The sequence below is a fragment of the Mus musculus genome, chromosome 12 (assembly GCF_000001635.26).
Source record: "Mus musculus strain C57BL/6J chromosome 12, GRCm38.p6 C57BL/6J".
Taxonomy (NCBI): domain Eukaryota; kingdom Metazoa; phylum Chordata; class Mammalia; order Rodentia; family Muridae; genus Mus; species Mus musculus.
Genome location: NC_000078.6, coordinates 78420231 through 78434978, shown reverse-complemented (window position 1 = coordinate 78434978; position 14748 = coordinate 78420231). Strand labels below are relative to the sequence as shown.

General features: G+C 37.2%; 1 protein-coding gene across 22 annotated transcripts in view; it reads right to left on the bottom strand.

The window, feature by feature from the left end:
• Gphn (gephyrin) overlaps positions 1-14748 on the bottom strand; it is a 467448-nt gene that overhangs the window by 249794 nt on the left and 202906 nt on the right. The window lies entirely within an intron of this gene.

Sequence of the window (14748 nt, the reverse complement as noted above, 5' to 3'; positions counted from 1 at the left end):
TTTCACACTTACCTCCAGTGCAAACAGTTTCCAGCAAGGAGGTACTTGGGAAAATTCACATCAAGGTAAAATTTGAGGATGGCCAACTAATGGTATTTTCTGTGCAGGTCAAGGTTCTGATTCAGAGAGACTCCTTCCATTCATTATGAGTGAGCAGTGGGGAAAATTTCTAAAAATTCCCTACATCTTTAAAATTAGGTTAGGAAAACCCATCAGGGGCAGTAATACCAATAAATACACAATAATTCTAGCTAACACCTAGGTGATCTCATCAATTGTCCTGGATTTTAATTTATATCCATAACTCAAAAACTCTTCAGACATTTGCTTTGAGCTCCACAGCAATTCATATTTCTGTCATTGAAGTAAAAACCCAATTTAATTCCCTAGATTTTCCTATCCTTCAATGTTTTTCATTTCACTAAATGGCAATACATTCCTCAAACCATTAAAACCAATCCTGCCAAATAATGGCTTTTCTCATTTTCTTTTTTCATCTGTTATTTCTTTCAAAATATATCAGTTGGCTATGCATGGTGGCCTTTAATTCTAGCACTTGAGAGGCTAAGGCAGAAGAATCATGTGTTTATGGACAGTCAGGGCTTTCTCCTGTCTTCTTTCCTCCCCAGTACACAGATTTCCATTCTTACCCCTCCTTCTTTTGATCTATGTCACTCTTAATTTTTCTCCTATACTTTTAAAATTGCCTTCCAACGGGCTTTCTGTTAAAACATAAACCAGTCACCCTATACCTATATACTATTATACTAAAAGGGGCAGAATCATTTTACATGATTCAGTCCTCTTTCCTTTTTTTCTTTATGTCATTGCTCAAATGTCATCTTCCTAAATGGATGGCCCTACTTTAATTACAATGAGTTTCCTGCCTAGACTATCTATCATCATCCTTCCTGGGTTTATTTTTATCTACAGAACTTGTCTCTAAGTTTATATACTATTTATTGTTTTAGGTTTGTGCTTCATCTTTAAAGTAAATTGTAATTTTTCATGGAGAACTTTAACAAACTTTAAATTACATTTATTATTCTGTATTGTGTGTGTGTCGGGGAGAGAGTGTATGCACACATGTACACACATGTGCACCTAAACAGCAGGATTCTTGCTGGAGTTTGTTCCCTCTTTCCATGTGAGTTTAAACAAAAGCTCCCAGGAGTGGTGCATATTATCTGTTCTTAAATAATTTATTCCCTGTGCTATCCTGGGTATGTCTAACCTTATTTTTTTCCTCACATTTTTTATTAGATATTTTCTTTATTTACATTTCAAATGAAATCCCCTTTCCTAGTTTCCCCTCTGAAAATCTTCTCCCCCCCCCCCGCGCCTCTGCTCCCTAACCCACCCACTCCCATTCTTGGCCCTGGCATTCCCCCTACTGGGGCATAGAACGTTCACAGGACCTATGGCCTCTCCTATCATTGAGGAACGACTAGGCCATCCTCTACTACATATGCAGCTAGAGCCAATAGTCTCACCATGTGTTTTCTTTGATTGGTGGTTTAGTCCCAAAAAGCTCTGAGGGTGCTAGTTAGTTCATATTGTTGTTCCTCCTATGGGGCTGCAAACCCCTTCAGCTCCTTGGGTACTTTCTCTAGCTCCTCCATTGGGGACCCTGTGCTTCGTCCAATGGATGACTGTGAGCATCCACTGCTGTATTTGCCAGGCACTGGCATAGCCGCTCAGGAGAAGCTGTATCAGGTTCCTGTCAGCAAGCTCAAGATGGCATCTGTAATAGTGTCTGGGTTTGGTGGTTGTTTATGGGATAGATTTCCAAGTGGGGCAGTCTCTGGATGGTCCTTCCTTCAGTCTCTGCTCTGAACTTTGTCTCTGTAACTGCTTCCATGGGTATTTTGTTTCCCCTTGTAAGAAGGATTCTGGAGCTTCTGGGCTAATATCCACTTATCAGTGAGTGTATACTGTGTGTGTTCTTTTGTGATTGGGTTACCTCAGTCAGGATGATATCCTCCAGATACAACCATTTGTCTAAGAATTTCATATATTCACTGTTTTTAATAGCTGAGTAGTACTCCATTGTATAAATGTATCACATTTTCTGTATCCATTCCTCTGTTGAGGGGCATCTGGCTTCTTTCTAGCTTCTGGCTATTATAAATAAGGCTTCTATGAGCATAGTGGAGCATGTGTCCTTAAGTTGGAGCATCTTCTGGGTATATGCCCAGGAGTGGTATTGTTAGATCTTTTGGTAGAACTAAGTCCAGTTTTCTAAGGAACCGCTAAACTGATTTCCACCGTGATTGTACCAGCTTGCAGTCTCACCAGCATCTGCTGTCACCGGATTTTTGATCTTAGCCATGCTGACAGGTGTGAGGTGGAATATCAGGGTTGTTGTGATTTGCATTTCCCTAATGATTAAGGATGTTGAACATTATTTTAAGTCCTTCTCAGCCATTCGGTATTCCTCAGTTGAGAATTCTTTGTTTAGCTCGGTACCCTATTTTTAATAGGGATATTTGGTTTTGTGGAGCCCAACTTATTGAGTTATTTATATATATTGGATATTAGTGCCCTATCAGATTTAGGACTGGTAAAGATCTTTTCCCAATCGGTTGTTTGCCAGTTTGTCTTTGTTTTTTTGTTTTTTTTTTAATTAGATATTTTCTTCATTTGCATTTCAAATGCTATTTGGAAATTCCCTATACCCTCCCTGCAACCCTGCTCCCCAACCCACCACTCCCGATTCCTGGCCCTGGCATTCCCCTATACTGGAGCATATAATCTTCTCAAGACCAAAGGCCTCTCCTCCTAGTGATGGCCAAATAGGCCATCTTCTGCTACATATGCAGCTAGAGACACGAGCTCTGGGGGTACTGGTTAGTTCACATTGTGTTCCACCTATAAGGTTGCAGACCCCTTCAGCTCCCTGGGTACTTTCTCTAGCTCCTCCATTGGGGGCCTATGTTCCATCCAATAGATGACCGTGAGTATTCATTTCTGTATTTGCCAGGCACTGGCATAGCCTCATAAGGGACAGATATATATGGGTCGTGTCAGCAAAATCTTGCTGACACATGCAATAGTGTTTGGGTTTGGTGGCTGTTTATAGGATGGATCCCTGGGTTGGGCAGTCTCTGGATGGTCCTTCCTTACATCTCAGCTCCAAATGTCTCTGTAACTCCCTCCATGGGTATTTTGTTTTCCATTCTAAGGAGGAACAAAGTATCCACACTTTGGTCTTGCTTCCTCTTGAGTTTCATGTGTTTTGCAAATTGTATCTTGGTTATTTTAAGTTTCTGGGCTAATATCCACTTTTCAGTGAGTGCATATCATGTGAGTTCTTTTGTGATTGGGTTACCTCACTCAGGATGATATCCTCTAGATCCATCCAGTTGCCTAAGAATTTCATAAATTCATTGTTTTTAATAGCTGAGTAGTACTCCATTGTGTAAATGTACCACATGTTCTGTATACATTCTTCTGTTGAGGGACATCAGGGTTATTTCCAGGTTATGGCTATTATAAATAAGGCTGCTATGAACGCAGAAGTGGATGCTCATAGTCAGCTATTGGATGGAACACAGGGCCCCCAATGGAGGAGCTAGAGAAAGTACCCAAAGAGCTAAAGGGGTCTGCAACCCTATAGGTGGAACAACAATATGAACTAACCAGTAACCCCGGAGCTCGTGTCTCTAGCTGTATATGTTATCAGAAGATGGCCTAGTCGGCCATCATTGGGAAGAGAAGTCCCTTGGTCTTACAAACTTTATATGCCTCAGTACAGGGGAACGCCAGGGGCAAGAAGTGGGAGTGAGTGGGTAGGGGAATGGGGGGGGGGGCTGGGGGACTGTTGGGATAAAATTTGAAATGTAAATGAAGAAAATACCTAATTAAAAAAAATAAGGCTGCTATGAACATAGTGGAGCATGTGTCCTTATTACAAGTTGGAACATCTTCTGGGTATAGGCCCAGGAGAGGTATTGTGGGATCCTCCGGTAGTACTATGTCCAATTTTCTGAGGAACCACCAAACTGATTTCCAGAGTGGTTGTACAAGCTTGCAATCCCACCAACAATGGAGGAGTGTTCCTCTTTCTCCACATCCTCGCCAGCATCTGCTGTCACCTGAATTTTTGATCTTAGCCCTCCTGACTGGTGTGAGGTGGAATCTCAGGGTTGTTTTGATTTGTATTTCCCTGATGATTAAGGATGTTGAACATTTTTTCAGGTGCTTCTCAGCCATTCGGTATTCCTCAGTTGAGAATTCTTTGTTTAGCTCTGTACCTCATTTTTTAAATGGGGTTATTTGAATTTCTGGAGTCGAGCTTCTTGAGTTTCTTATGTATATTGGATATTAGTCCCCTATCAGATTTAAAATTAGTAAAAATCCTTTCCCAATCTGTTGGTGGCCTTTTTGTCTTATTGACAGTATCTTTTGCCTTACAGAAGCGTTGCAATTTTATGAGGTCCCATTTGTCGATTTTTGATCTTATAGCACAAGTCATTGCTGTTCTGTTCAGGAATTTTTCCCCTGTGCCCCTATCTTCAAGGCTTTACCCTACTTTCTCCTCTATAAGTTTTAGTGTCTCTGGTTTTATATGGAGTTCCTTGATCCATTTAAGACTTGACCTTAGTACAAGGAGATAAAAATGGATCAATTCGCATTCTTCTACATGATAATCTCCAGTTGAGCCACGACTATTTGTTGAAAATGCTGGCTTTTTTCCCACTGGATGGTTTTAGCTCCTTTGTCAAAGATCAAGTGATCATAGGTGTGTGGGTTCATTTCTCAGTCTTCAATTCTATTCCATTGATCTACCTGTCTGTTGCTGTACCAGTACCATGTAATTATCACAATTGCTTCATAGTACAGCTTGAGGTCAGGCATGGTGATTGCACCAGAGATTCTTTTATTGTTGAGAATAGTTCTTGCTATCCTAGGTTTTTTTGTTATTCCACATGAATTTGCAAATTGCCCTTTCTAACTCTGTGAAGAATTGAGTTGGAATTTTCATGGGTATTGCACTGAGTCTATAGACTGCTTTCTCCAAGATAGCCATTTTGAATATATTAATCCTGACAATACATGAGCATGGGAGATCTTTCTATCTTCTGAGATCTTCTTTGATTTCTTCCTTCAGAGACTTGAAGTTCTTATCATTCAGTTCTTTCACTTCCTTAGAATCATACCTGGGGGTTTTATATTATTTCTGACTATTTTGAAGGGTGTTGTTTCTCTAATTTCTTTCTCAGCTTGTTTATCCTTTGTGTAGAGAAAGGCCACTGATTTGTTTGAGTTAATTTTATATCCAGCTACTACACTGAAGCTGTTTATCAGATTTAGAAGTTCTCTGGTGGAATATTGTATATACTATCTTATGATCTGCAAATAGTGATATTTTCACTTCTTCTTTTCCAATTTGTATCCCTTGATCTCCTTTTGTTATCTAGTTGCTTTGGTTAGGACTTCAAGTACTATACTGAATAAGGTAGGGAGAAAGTGTGCAGCCTTGTCTAGTCCCTGATTTTAGTCAGATTCTTCAATTTTCTCTGCATTTAGTTTGATGTTGGATATTGGTTTGCTGTAGATTGCTTTTATTATGTTTAGATATGGGCCTTGAATTCCTGATCTTTCCAAGACTTTTATCATGAAGGGGTGTTGGACTTTGTCAAATGTTTCTCAGCATCTAATGCGATGATTACATGGTTTTTGTCTTTGAGTTTGTTTATATACAAACAGACTCAGTATTGTAAACCATCCTTGCATCCCTGGAATGAAGCCTACTTGGTCAGGATGGATGATCATTTTGCTGTCTTCTTGGATTCTGTTTTTGAGAATTTTATTGAGTATTTTTGCATCGATATTAATAAGGAAAATTGTTCTGAAGTCCTCTTTCTTTGTTGGGTCTTTATGTGGTTTAGTTATCAGAGTAATTGTGGCTTCATAGAATGAATTGGGTAGAGTACCTTCTGTTTTTATTTTGTGGAATAGTTTGAGGCCTGATAGAAATTTGCACTAAACACATCTGGTCCTGGACTTTTTATGGTTAAGAGACTATTAATGACTGTTTCTATTTTTTAGGGGATATGAGACTGTTTAGATCATTAATCTGGTCCTGATTTAACTCTGGTACCTGGTATCTGTCTAGAAATTTGTCCATTTCATCCAGGTTTTTCAGTTTTGTTGAGTATAGGCTTTTGTAGTAGGATCTGATGGTTTTTTTGGATTTCCTTAGATTCTGTTTTTATAACTCCCTTTTCATTTCTGATTTTGTTAATTACGATACTGTCTCTCTGCCCTCTAGTTAGTCTGGCTAGAGGTTTATCTATCTTGTTGATTTTCTCAAAGAACCAGCTCCTGGTTTGGTTGATCCTTTGTATAGTTCTTTTTGTTTCCACTTGGTTGATTTCAGCCCTGAGTTTAATTATTTCCTGAAGTCTACTCCTCTTGGGTGAATTTGTTTCCTTTTGTTCTAGAGCTTTTAGGTGTGCTGCCAAGCTTCTAGTTTCCATTTGGTGGCACTCAGAGCTATGACTTTTCCTCTTAGGACTGCTTTCATTGTGTCCAATAAGTTTGGGTATGTTGTGGCTTCATTTTCATTAAACTCTAAAAAGTCTTTAATGTCTTTATTTCTTCTTTGACCAAGTTATCATTGAATAGAGTGTTGTTCAGCTTCCACGTGTATGTGGGCTTTCTATTATTTATGTTGTTATTGAAGATCAGCCTTAGTCCGTGATGATCTGATTGGATGCATGGGATAATTTCAATATTTTTGCATCTGTTGAGGCCTGTTTTGTGACCAATTATATGGCCAATTTTGGAGAAGGTATCATGAGGTGCTGAGAAGAAGATACATCCTTTTCTTCTATAGATATCTGTTAAATCCATTTGTTTCATAAATTCTGTGAGTTTCACTGTGTCTCTGTTTGGTGTCTGTTTCTAGTATCTGTCCATTGATGAGAGTGGGATGTTGGAATCTCCCACTACTATTGTGTGAGGTTTAACATGTGCTTTGAGCTTCACTAAAGTTTCTTCAATAAATGTGGATGCCCTTGCATTTGAAGCATAGATGTTCAGAACTGAGAGTTCATCTTGGTAAATTTTGCCTGTGATGAATAAGAAGTGTCCCTCCTTATCTTTATTGATAACTTTAGGTTGAAACTCGATTTCATTCAATATTAGAATGGCTATTCCAGCTTGTTTCTTCGAACCATTTGCTTGGAAAATAGTTTTTCAGCCTTTTACTGTAACATAGTGTCCATCTTTGTCCCTGAGGTGGATTTCCTGTATGCAGCAAAATGTTGGGTCCTGTTTATGTAACCAGTCTGTTAGTCTGTCTTTTTATTGGGGAATTGAGTCCATTGATATTAAGAGATATTAAGGAAAAGTCGTTGTTGCTTTCTGTTATTTTTGTTGTTAGAGTTGGAATTCTGTTCATGTGGCTATCTTCTTTAGGTTTTTTGAAAGATTACTTTCTTGCTTTTTTTAGAGCATAGTTTCCCTCTTTGTGTTGGAGTTTTCCCTTTATTATCCATTGAAGGGCTGGTTTTGTGGAAAGATATTGTGTAAATTTTTTCGTGGAATACCTTGGTTTTAAAAACTCAATGGTCATTCAGATTTTTGCTGGGTATAGTAGCCTGGGCTGGTATTTGTGTTCTGTTAGGGTCTGTATGACATCTGCCCAGGATCTTCTGGCTTTTGTAGTCTCTGAGGAGAAGTCAGGTATAGTTCTGATAGGTCTGCCTTTATATGTTACTTGACCTTTCTTCCCTTACTGCTTTTAATACTCTTTCTTTGTTTTGTGCATTTGGTGTTTTGATTATTATGTGATTATTATGTGGTCCAAACTATCTGGTGTTCTGTAGGTATATCTAACCTTTTATGACCCAAGCATTCCTTTTCATTCCTCTCAGGAATGCCAGCCTAGTAGTAAAAAAGTCCTTAAAGTATTTTTATCATATAAAATGTTTCTAACTCCTCTGATGATGATAAGTTTTCTTGCTATAGTAGTTTGGACTGCCATCTGCCTCTTTTCAGAATTTGTAAAATTAGTTCTTATGGTCTGCTTTTATATGTATTGTGACTTTACCCTGTTGCAGCTTTGAATATTCTTTCTTTGTCTGTACATCTAGTTTTTTGATTACTATGTAGCATGAGACTTTCTTTTCTGGTCTGGTCTATTTGTTCTTCTCCATGCCTCTTGTACCTGGATGATTATCTCTTTTGTTAGATTTGGGGATTTTTCAATCATTTACAGTACCCATATCTGCTTTTGTGGTACAGGGATGCAAGCACTGGGTAATTGTAAGGAAAGTAGTTTCTAAAAATGATTTGCTATCTATACTCAAAATATGTGTTTAATCATGGTTATTTTAAGATATTTTATATTTAAAGAACAGCATAAGGATAACATAATTTGAGTATGCTACACCAAATTGTTAATACTATCAGTGATGCACCTCCAGGAGAAGGTATGTTTATACTAGGACTTACTTTGAATAATATATAAAAGTAGTCCCTCATTCTTCTATGAAATATTATTTCTGACAGTGATATTCATCTTCCCCAAAGTGTTACTTTCAGGATATACACTATCAGTAAGCCTTGAAAATGGCAAAAGGTAGTAAAAGAGAAAAGTAAATAGGTCCTATAAACAGTTTTACACATTAAGTGTCAAAATCATCTAAACTTCTAACTATACTATTTATAATAATGCATATGATGTAACCTCTTTTAAATTTCAATACTCAAGAAGAACGAAGACCAAAGTGTGGACACTTTGCCCCTCCTTAGAATTGGGAACAAAACAGCCATGGAAGGAGTTACAGAGACAAAGTTTGGAGCTGTGACAAAAGGATGGACCATCTAGAGACTGCCATATCCGGGGATCCATCCCATAATCAGCTTCCAAACGCTGACACCATTGCATACCCTACCAAGATTTTGCTGAAAGGACCCAGATAGAGCTGCTCTTGTGAAAGTATGCCGGAGCCTAGCAAACACAGAAGTGGATGCTCACGGTCAGCTATTGGATGGACCACAGGGCCCCCAATGGAGGAGCTAGAGAAAGTACCCAAGGAGCTAAAGGGACCTGCAATCCTATAGGTGGAACAACAATATGAACTAACTAGTACCCCCCTAGAGCTCATGTCTCTAGCTGCATATGTATCAGAAAATGGCCTAGTCAGCCATCAGTGGAAACAGAGGCCCATTAGTCGTGCAAACTTTATATGCCTCAGTACAGGGGAACGACGGGGCCAAGAAGTGGGAGTGGGTGGGTGGGGGAGTGGGTGGGTGGGGGGAGTGGGTGGGGGAGCGTGTGGTGGACTTTTGGGATAGCATTGGAAATGTAAATGAAATAAATACCCAATTAAAAAAATAAATTTCAATGTGAAGAGTTATCATTAAGTAGCTCCATTATATAAGGTCTTCCTATGAAATGGAATCCTAAATTATAAAAACCAAGAGATATATTATAGTAATAAGGACACATTTTAATATTATTTAAAAAGTAACAATAGTTTTTGTGCATTTTACAACATTTGGAATTTATTTCACCTTAGTTCATGCCAAATTATTATTTTACTGTTCGTAAACTCTATTTAGAATCACTTCTTAATAAATAGTGGCCCATCTTTTTCCTCCAAAAGGTTCATCCTGAGAATTGGCATATGCAAGAATATTAAGTTATTTGCTGCAAACTGATGAGAAGGAATAAATGACTTAATGGGTAGACAACGAATTTGTCTCAATGAAATCCATCACTACAGTTTCTTCATTCTTTGAAGATAATTTATTTTTTATGTAAATTAGACCTCCTAGAATCCTTAACTGCTTTGGTATTTTTGTATTTAGACTTGGTCACTCTTTCCCAGTGCTGTTAAATAGATAACAGCAAACTTTCAGAAAGTTTATTGCTTTCTTCTAAGCATCTTTTGAAGGAACTTATATCTCTTCTAACAATTCTTAGTTCTGTGCCATTAATGATAATTGACATTGAAAATCCCACCATATTAGATATTTTTCTTTTATTTTATAAAGATTTATATTATTTTTAGTTATGTATATGTATTTGAGTCTGTGCACATGAGTACACATTCCCACAGAGGCCAGAGGTATCTCAACGTCCTGGATTGGAGTCACAGGCAGTTGCAAGTTATCCAGTAAAGAAGAAAAACAAGATTTTAACCCCTGAGCCATTTCTCCAGCCATCTTTCACACTTAATAGGAGCTATGCATTTTGTCATATTCTATTATAAAGAAATGACTCTGGCACAATTATTAGAATCATCCCAAATAATTTTGTTTTTGATCCACGTTATTAATTCCTATCAGGTCTTTATCATGGAATAATACAAAGTCACATATATGCTGTCACTTCATAAAAGTGTTACTATTTTGTGTTCACAGAAATATATAATTTGTGTAAGAAACAATATTATATTTTATAGATGATATATAATATAGAGATCAATTTACATTATTGTTTATAGTCTGTTATGAAAGGAATATTCTCAAATCTTCATAACAATGATTATATCTCTAACTAAATTTGTATTTAGTGTTAACATGAATAAAATGTTTACTGGTATTTTGTTTTCAATTATTTTAACATGTACCTTGGAAGACTAATCTTTACTGTTATTCTATCCTCTGACCATTTAGAACATTAGTTGTGCAAGTGCTAACTGGAATGCACTTCCACCCATTTGCATTTTCTAATAAATTCAAGATAAAATATGCATTTAGCAGGTTCACTTTGCTCCCTTTCCTCTTTTACAACTATGGTTTTGGTACTTTAGTTTCTATCATGCTTTGCTTTTTTCCCCCCCTTTTGCAGGAAAATCTTTTTAGTAGTTAATCAACCAATATCCACTTACAGTTTAAGCTCAGGTTCTATTGACTTCACAGATATATTAAAAGAAAGTAAGAACAGCTGTACATGTCTGCAGTCTCAGATACTTGGGAGGCTGAAGCAGAAAAATTAGCTCAAGAGTCCTAAGCCAGCGAGGCAAGTACCGCTTTTGAGGGCTAGTTACATACAGTTTGAATATGATTTCTTCTCCTAAGAGTCCATACATTAGAGCTTCCATTAGTGGGGTGATGCTGAGTAATAATACGAACCTTTTAAAAAGTGGAACCTAATGACAGGCTCTTAGACTATGGATGTAACTGCCCTCAAAAGGAAGTTTTAAAAGCCCCTGTACTTTTGAGTTCTCCCAAGGTGTACTGTTTTATAAACCTGAATTGATTGTTGCCTGGTAATATGAATTCTTTTTTTTTGGTTCTATTATTTATTATCCAATATATGGGGAGATTGTAGCACATATCTGTATGTAAGCTTTGGATGACCTGATACTCATCAAAGTATCAAAAAACACAGAATTGGTCTGTGTTTTTTTAAAATATTTTTTATTAGGTATTTTCCTCATTTACATTTCCAATGCTATCCCAAAAGTCCCCCATACCCTCCTCCCCACTCCCCTACCCACCCACTCCCACTTGGTAATATGAATTCTTAATCTCACTTATATTCTTGCTATCATTCTATCCATTATTAGGTTCTATTCTGTACATGTGAGTACACTGTTGCAGTGTTCAGACACATCAGAAGAGGGCACCAGATCCCATTACAGATGGTTGTGAGCCACCATGTGGTTGCTGGGAATTGAACTCAGGACCTCTGGAAGAGCAAGCAGCCATATCTCCAGTCCCATTATTAGATTCTAATTACAGGCCAAATCAATAAGGCTACATGATCTGGCACTTTCAGCCTTCTACACCATGAGCTAATATTCATTTAATAAGTGACCCAATTCTGAGTGTTTTTTATATTAACAAAAATGGATAAAAATGGCTTATATATACAAGATCCGATAATATAATTATTCTATGAGTTAATTTTGAATATTTTTATGTTCATCTTGAACATAAAAAAAACAGTACAGAAAGAATATTTTGCATAAGTTGTATAAATACACATACTAGTAAAAGATGGCCCTAGGACTTAAAACTAGAAGCAAAACAGGAAAATCTGTTTTGTCCACACTGCTTTATAAATAGCTACATAGGCAACACTGCAATTGTACTAAGAACTCCAATTAGAAAGCAAGCATACCCTAATTTTGAATGATATCTCTTCCCTATAAAGACATTATGAAAGCTTAGAACACATTTTCATATAGAATAGGCGATATTAGGACATGTATTTTTAAGAAAATTGAAGCCATGATTTTATTGTGGACCGTTTACATACTAAGTGTTTGAGATTACATCATTTTCAAAATCTGATATGAGGCATTGTATATTTTTGTTTTAAATTATATATTAAAATAGATACAGTAAATTTAATAAAAGAAAAATGGGAGAGAGCCTTGAACTCATTTTTTGAGAAATTTTATAACACTATATTTTGATAATATTCACCTTCAACTTGTCCTCTGAACTCCTATCAGATTCACTCTTACCCCTACCTCTCATCCCTCCCAATTTTTATGCCTCTTTCCTTGTTATATTCAATAACCTAGAAAATCTAGTTTGTGCTACCTATATACTTCTAGGTGTTTCTGATTCATTGAACTATCACTGCCAACCTACCAATGTCCACAACCTTAAAAAAAAAAGTAGTTCCCTTTTCTCAGAAGCTACAAACTGTCCATATTTCCTCAGTTAAGTATTGGGGTTCATTAACTCCTCAATAACCCCTATTATACTGTCCTGGCTGGTTTTGTGCCAACTTGACACAAGCTGGAGTTATCAAGAAAGGAGCCTCCCTTGTGGAAATGACTCCATGAGATCCAGCTGTAAGGCATTTTCTCAATTAGTGATCAAGGGTGGGAGGGCCCATTGTGGGTGGTGCCATCCCTGGGCTGGCAGTCTTGAGTTCTACAAGAAAGCAAATTGAGCAAGCCAGGGGAAGCAAGCCAGTAAGTAACATTCCTCCATGGCCTCTGCATCAGCTCCTGCTTCGTTCTACTCCTGACTTCCTTTGACAATGAACAGCAATGTGAATGTGTAAGCCGAATAAAGCCTCCCCTCCCCAACTTGACTCTTGGTTTGTGCAGGAATAGAAACCTTGACTACGACATATACTATTATGCTATTGATAGGCTTGATCTTAGACAGATCTTGTGAAAAGAACCTTACTTGCTAGGGATTCATGGGTATAGTTTTACTGACATTTTCAGAAGACACTGTTTAGAAGCAATGCATTTTTCATCTTTCATGTTGCTACGTTTACTAGGGCCTTACAATTTGATGGTTTTAAATGAAAACAAGGCAAATTCCCCTACTAATTCACACATCTAAGTGATTGTATGCCTTTAAAGGTATAGAATTAAAGATAAATTTTATACCTTTACTTTTTTCTACTGGTCTTATCTTACAGTTGGGTCTTTCTGATGTATAAGTTGAAGAAAGGGGATCAATTCTGAGAAAGTTTGTGGCTGGTGGGAAAGATTAATAAAAAGGTAATATAAAAAGTAAGAAGACTTGGGGAAAGAAAATGTAGCATTCCTCATCTATTATCCAAAATTAATTTTCTTTTATGCACAGCCAAGAGTAGAACAAGGGCCAGTGGCCAATTTATTTTAAAATGTTTGGGGTTTCAATCAATTAGAATTTTCTAGCAATAAACTCATAGGTGGAAGAAATACTGATTGAAACGTTTAAGCAAAAGGCATAGAATGATAAAATGAACATGTTCAGCCTTTGGAATTGAAGGCCTTTAGTTTCTTCAAACTCTAATACTATGATTTCCTCATAGCTACAAATAGTAATTTTATATAAAATGATAGATATACAAGATAGAGAAAAATCAATATTTATTGACTGTCTTGATTCTGAGAAGAACTAACTGAAGTTCATACACAAATCAACAAAATTGAACTGTGGTACTCCTAAGCAGCTAAAATTTTGTACACAAATAATTGTAAGAATAGTTACTAGGCTGGAGATTAAATGAGGACTCTCCTTTCTTTGCCTCTTTCTGTTCCTGTCCCTCCCTCCTGCTCCATTTCCATGTTTTAGAACTCATGCCTAGAACTTTACTTCAGAGTTATAATCATACATGTGTATCCTTCCCTTTTAAAACTAAAGATATAAAGTGTGTCTCCAAAATGAAAAATTAGCCTTGTGTGTACTTGAAAATTGTGAATTTAGAAAAGGATCATTGTGTGTGTGTGTGGGTGTGTGCTATTTGAGCACACATGTGTGCATGGAGTGCAATGTCCAGCCCTACAGCTCTCCACCTAAATGACAAGACAGGGCTCCCGCTGAGTCTTGACTTTGTTGATTGAGGATGACTATTTAGATGGCCAGCATGCTCTAGAGAGTCTACTGTTATGTCTCCCCAGCACTAGTACTACAAGTGTGTGCCTTTCTCTTTGTGGGATGCTGGGGATCTGAACTCAGGTTGTCATGCTTTAGGAAGTAAGTACTTTTCCAGCCAGACCATCTCTCTATCTCCAAGGGTACATTTTACGTTTTGATGGTGTAATGTCTTCTCTAGTGACTGCATTTATGAGTTGCCATTTCTAAGGAACCTCTCAATTATGATAACTACTTTTTCTTCTTTCTATATTGTGCCACTGTAAAGATTCTAAAACACAAACAATATAAACCCAGTTCATCTGTCTTTGTACAACATGGTATGTCTCTGCTCTATGCAGGAAGATTTAAATTTATATTCATATGGACAATTCTCCTAACTGTAACTTCTTCCTTATTCCTATCACTAGTACTTTCCTCTCTCCACATTTGAAAGTGATTCCTCTT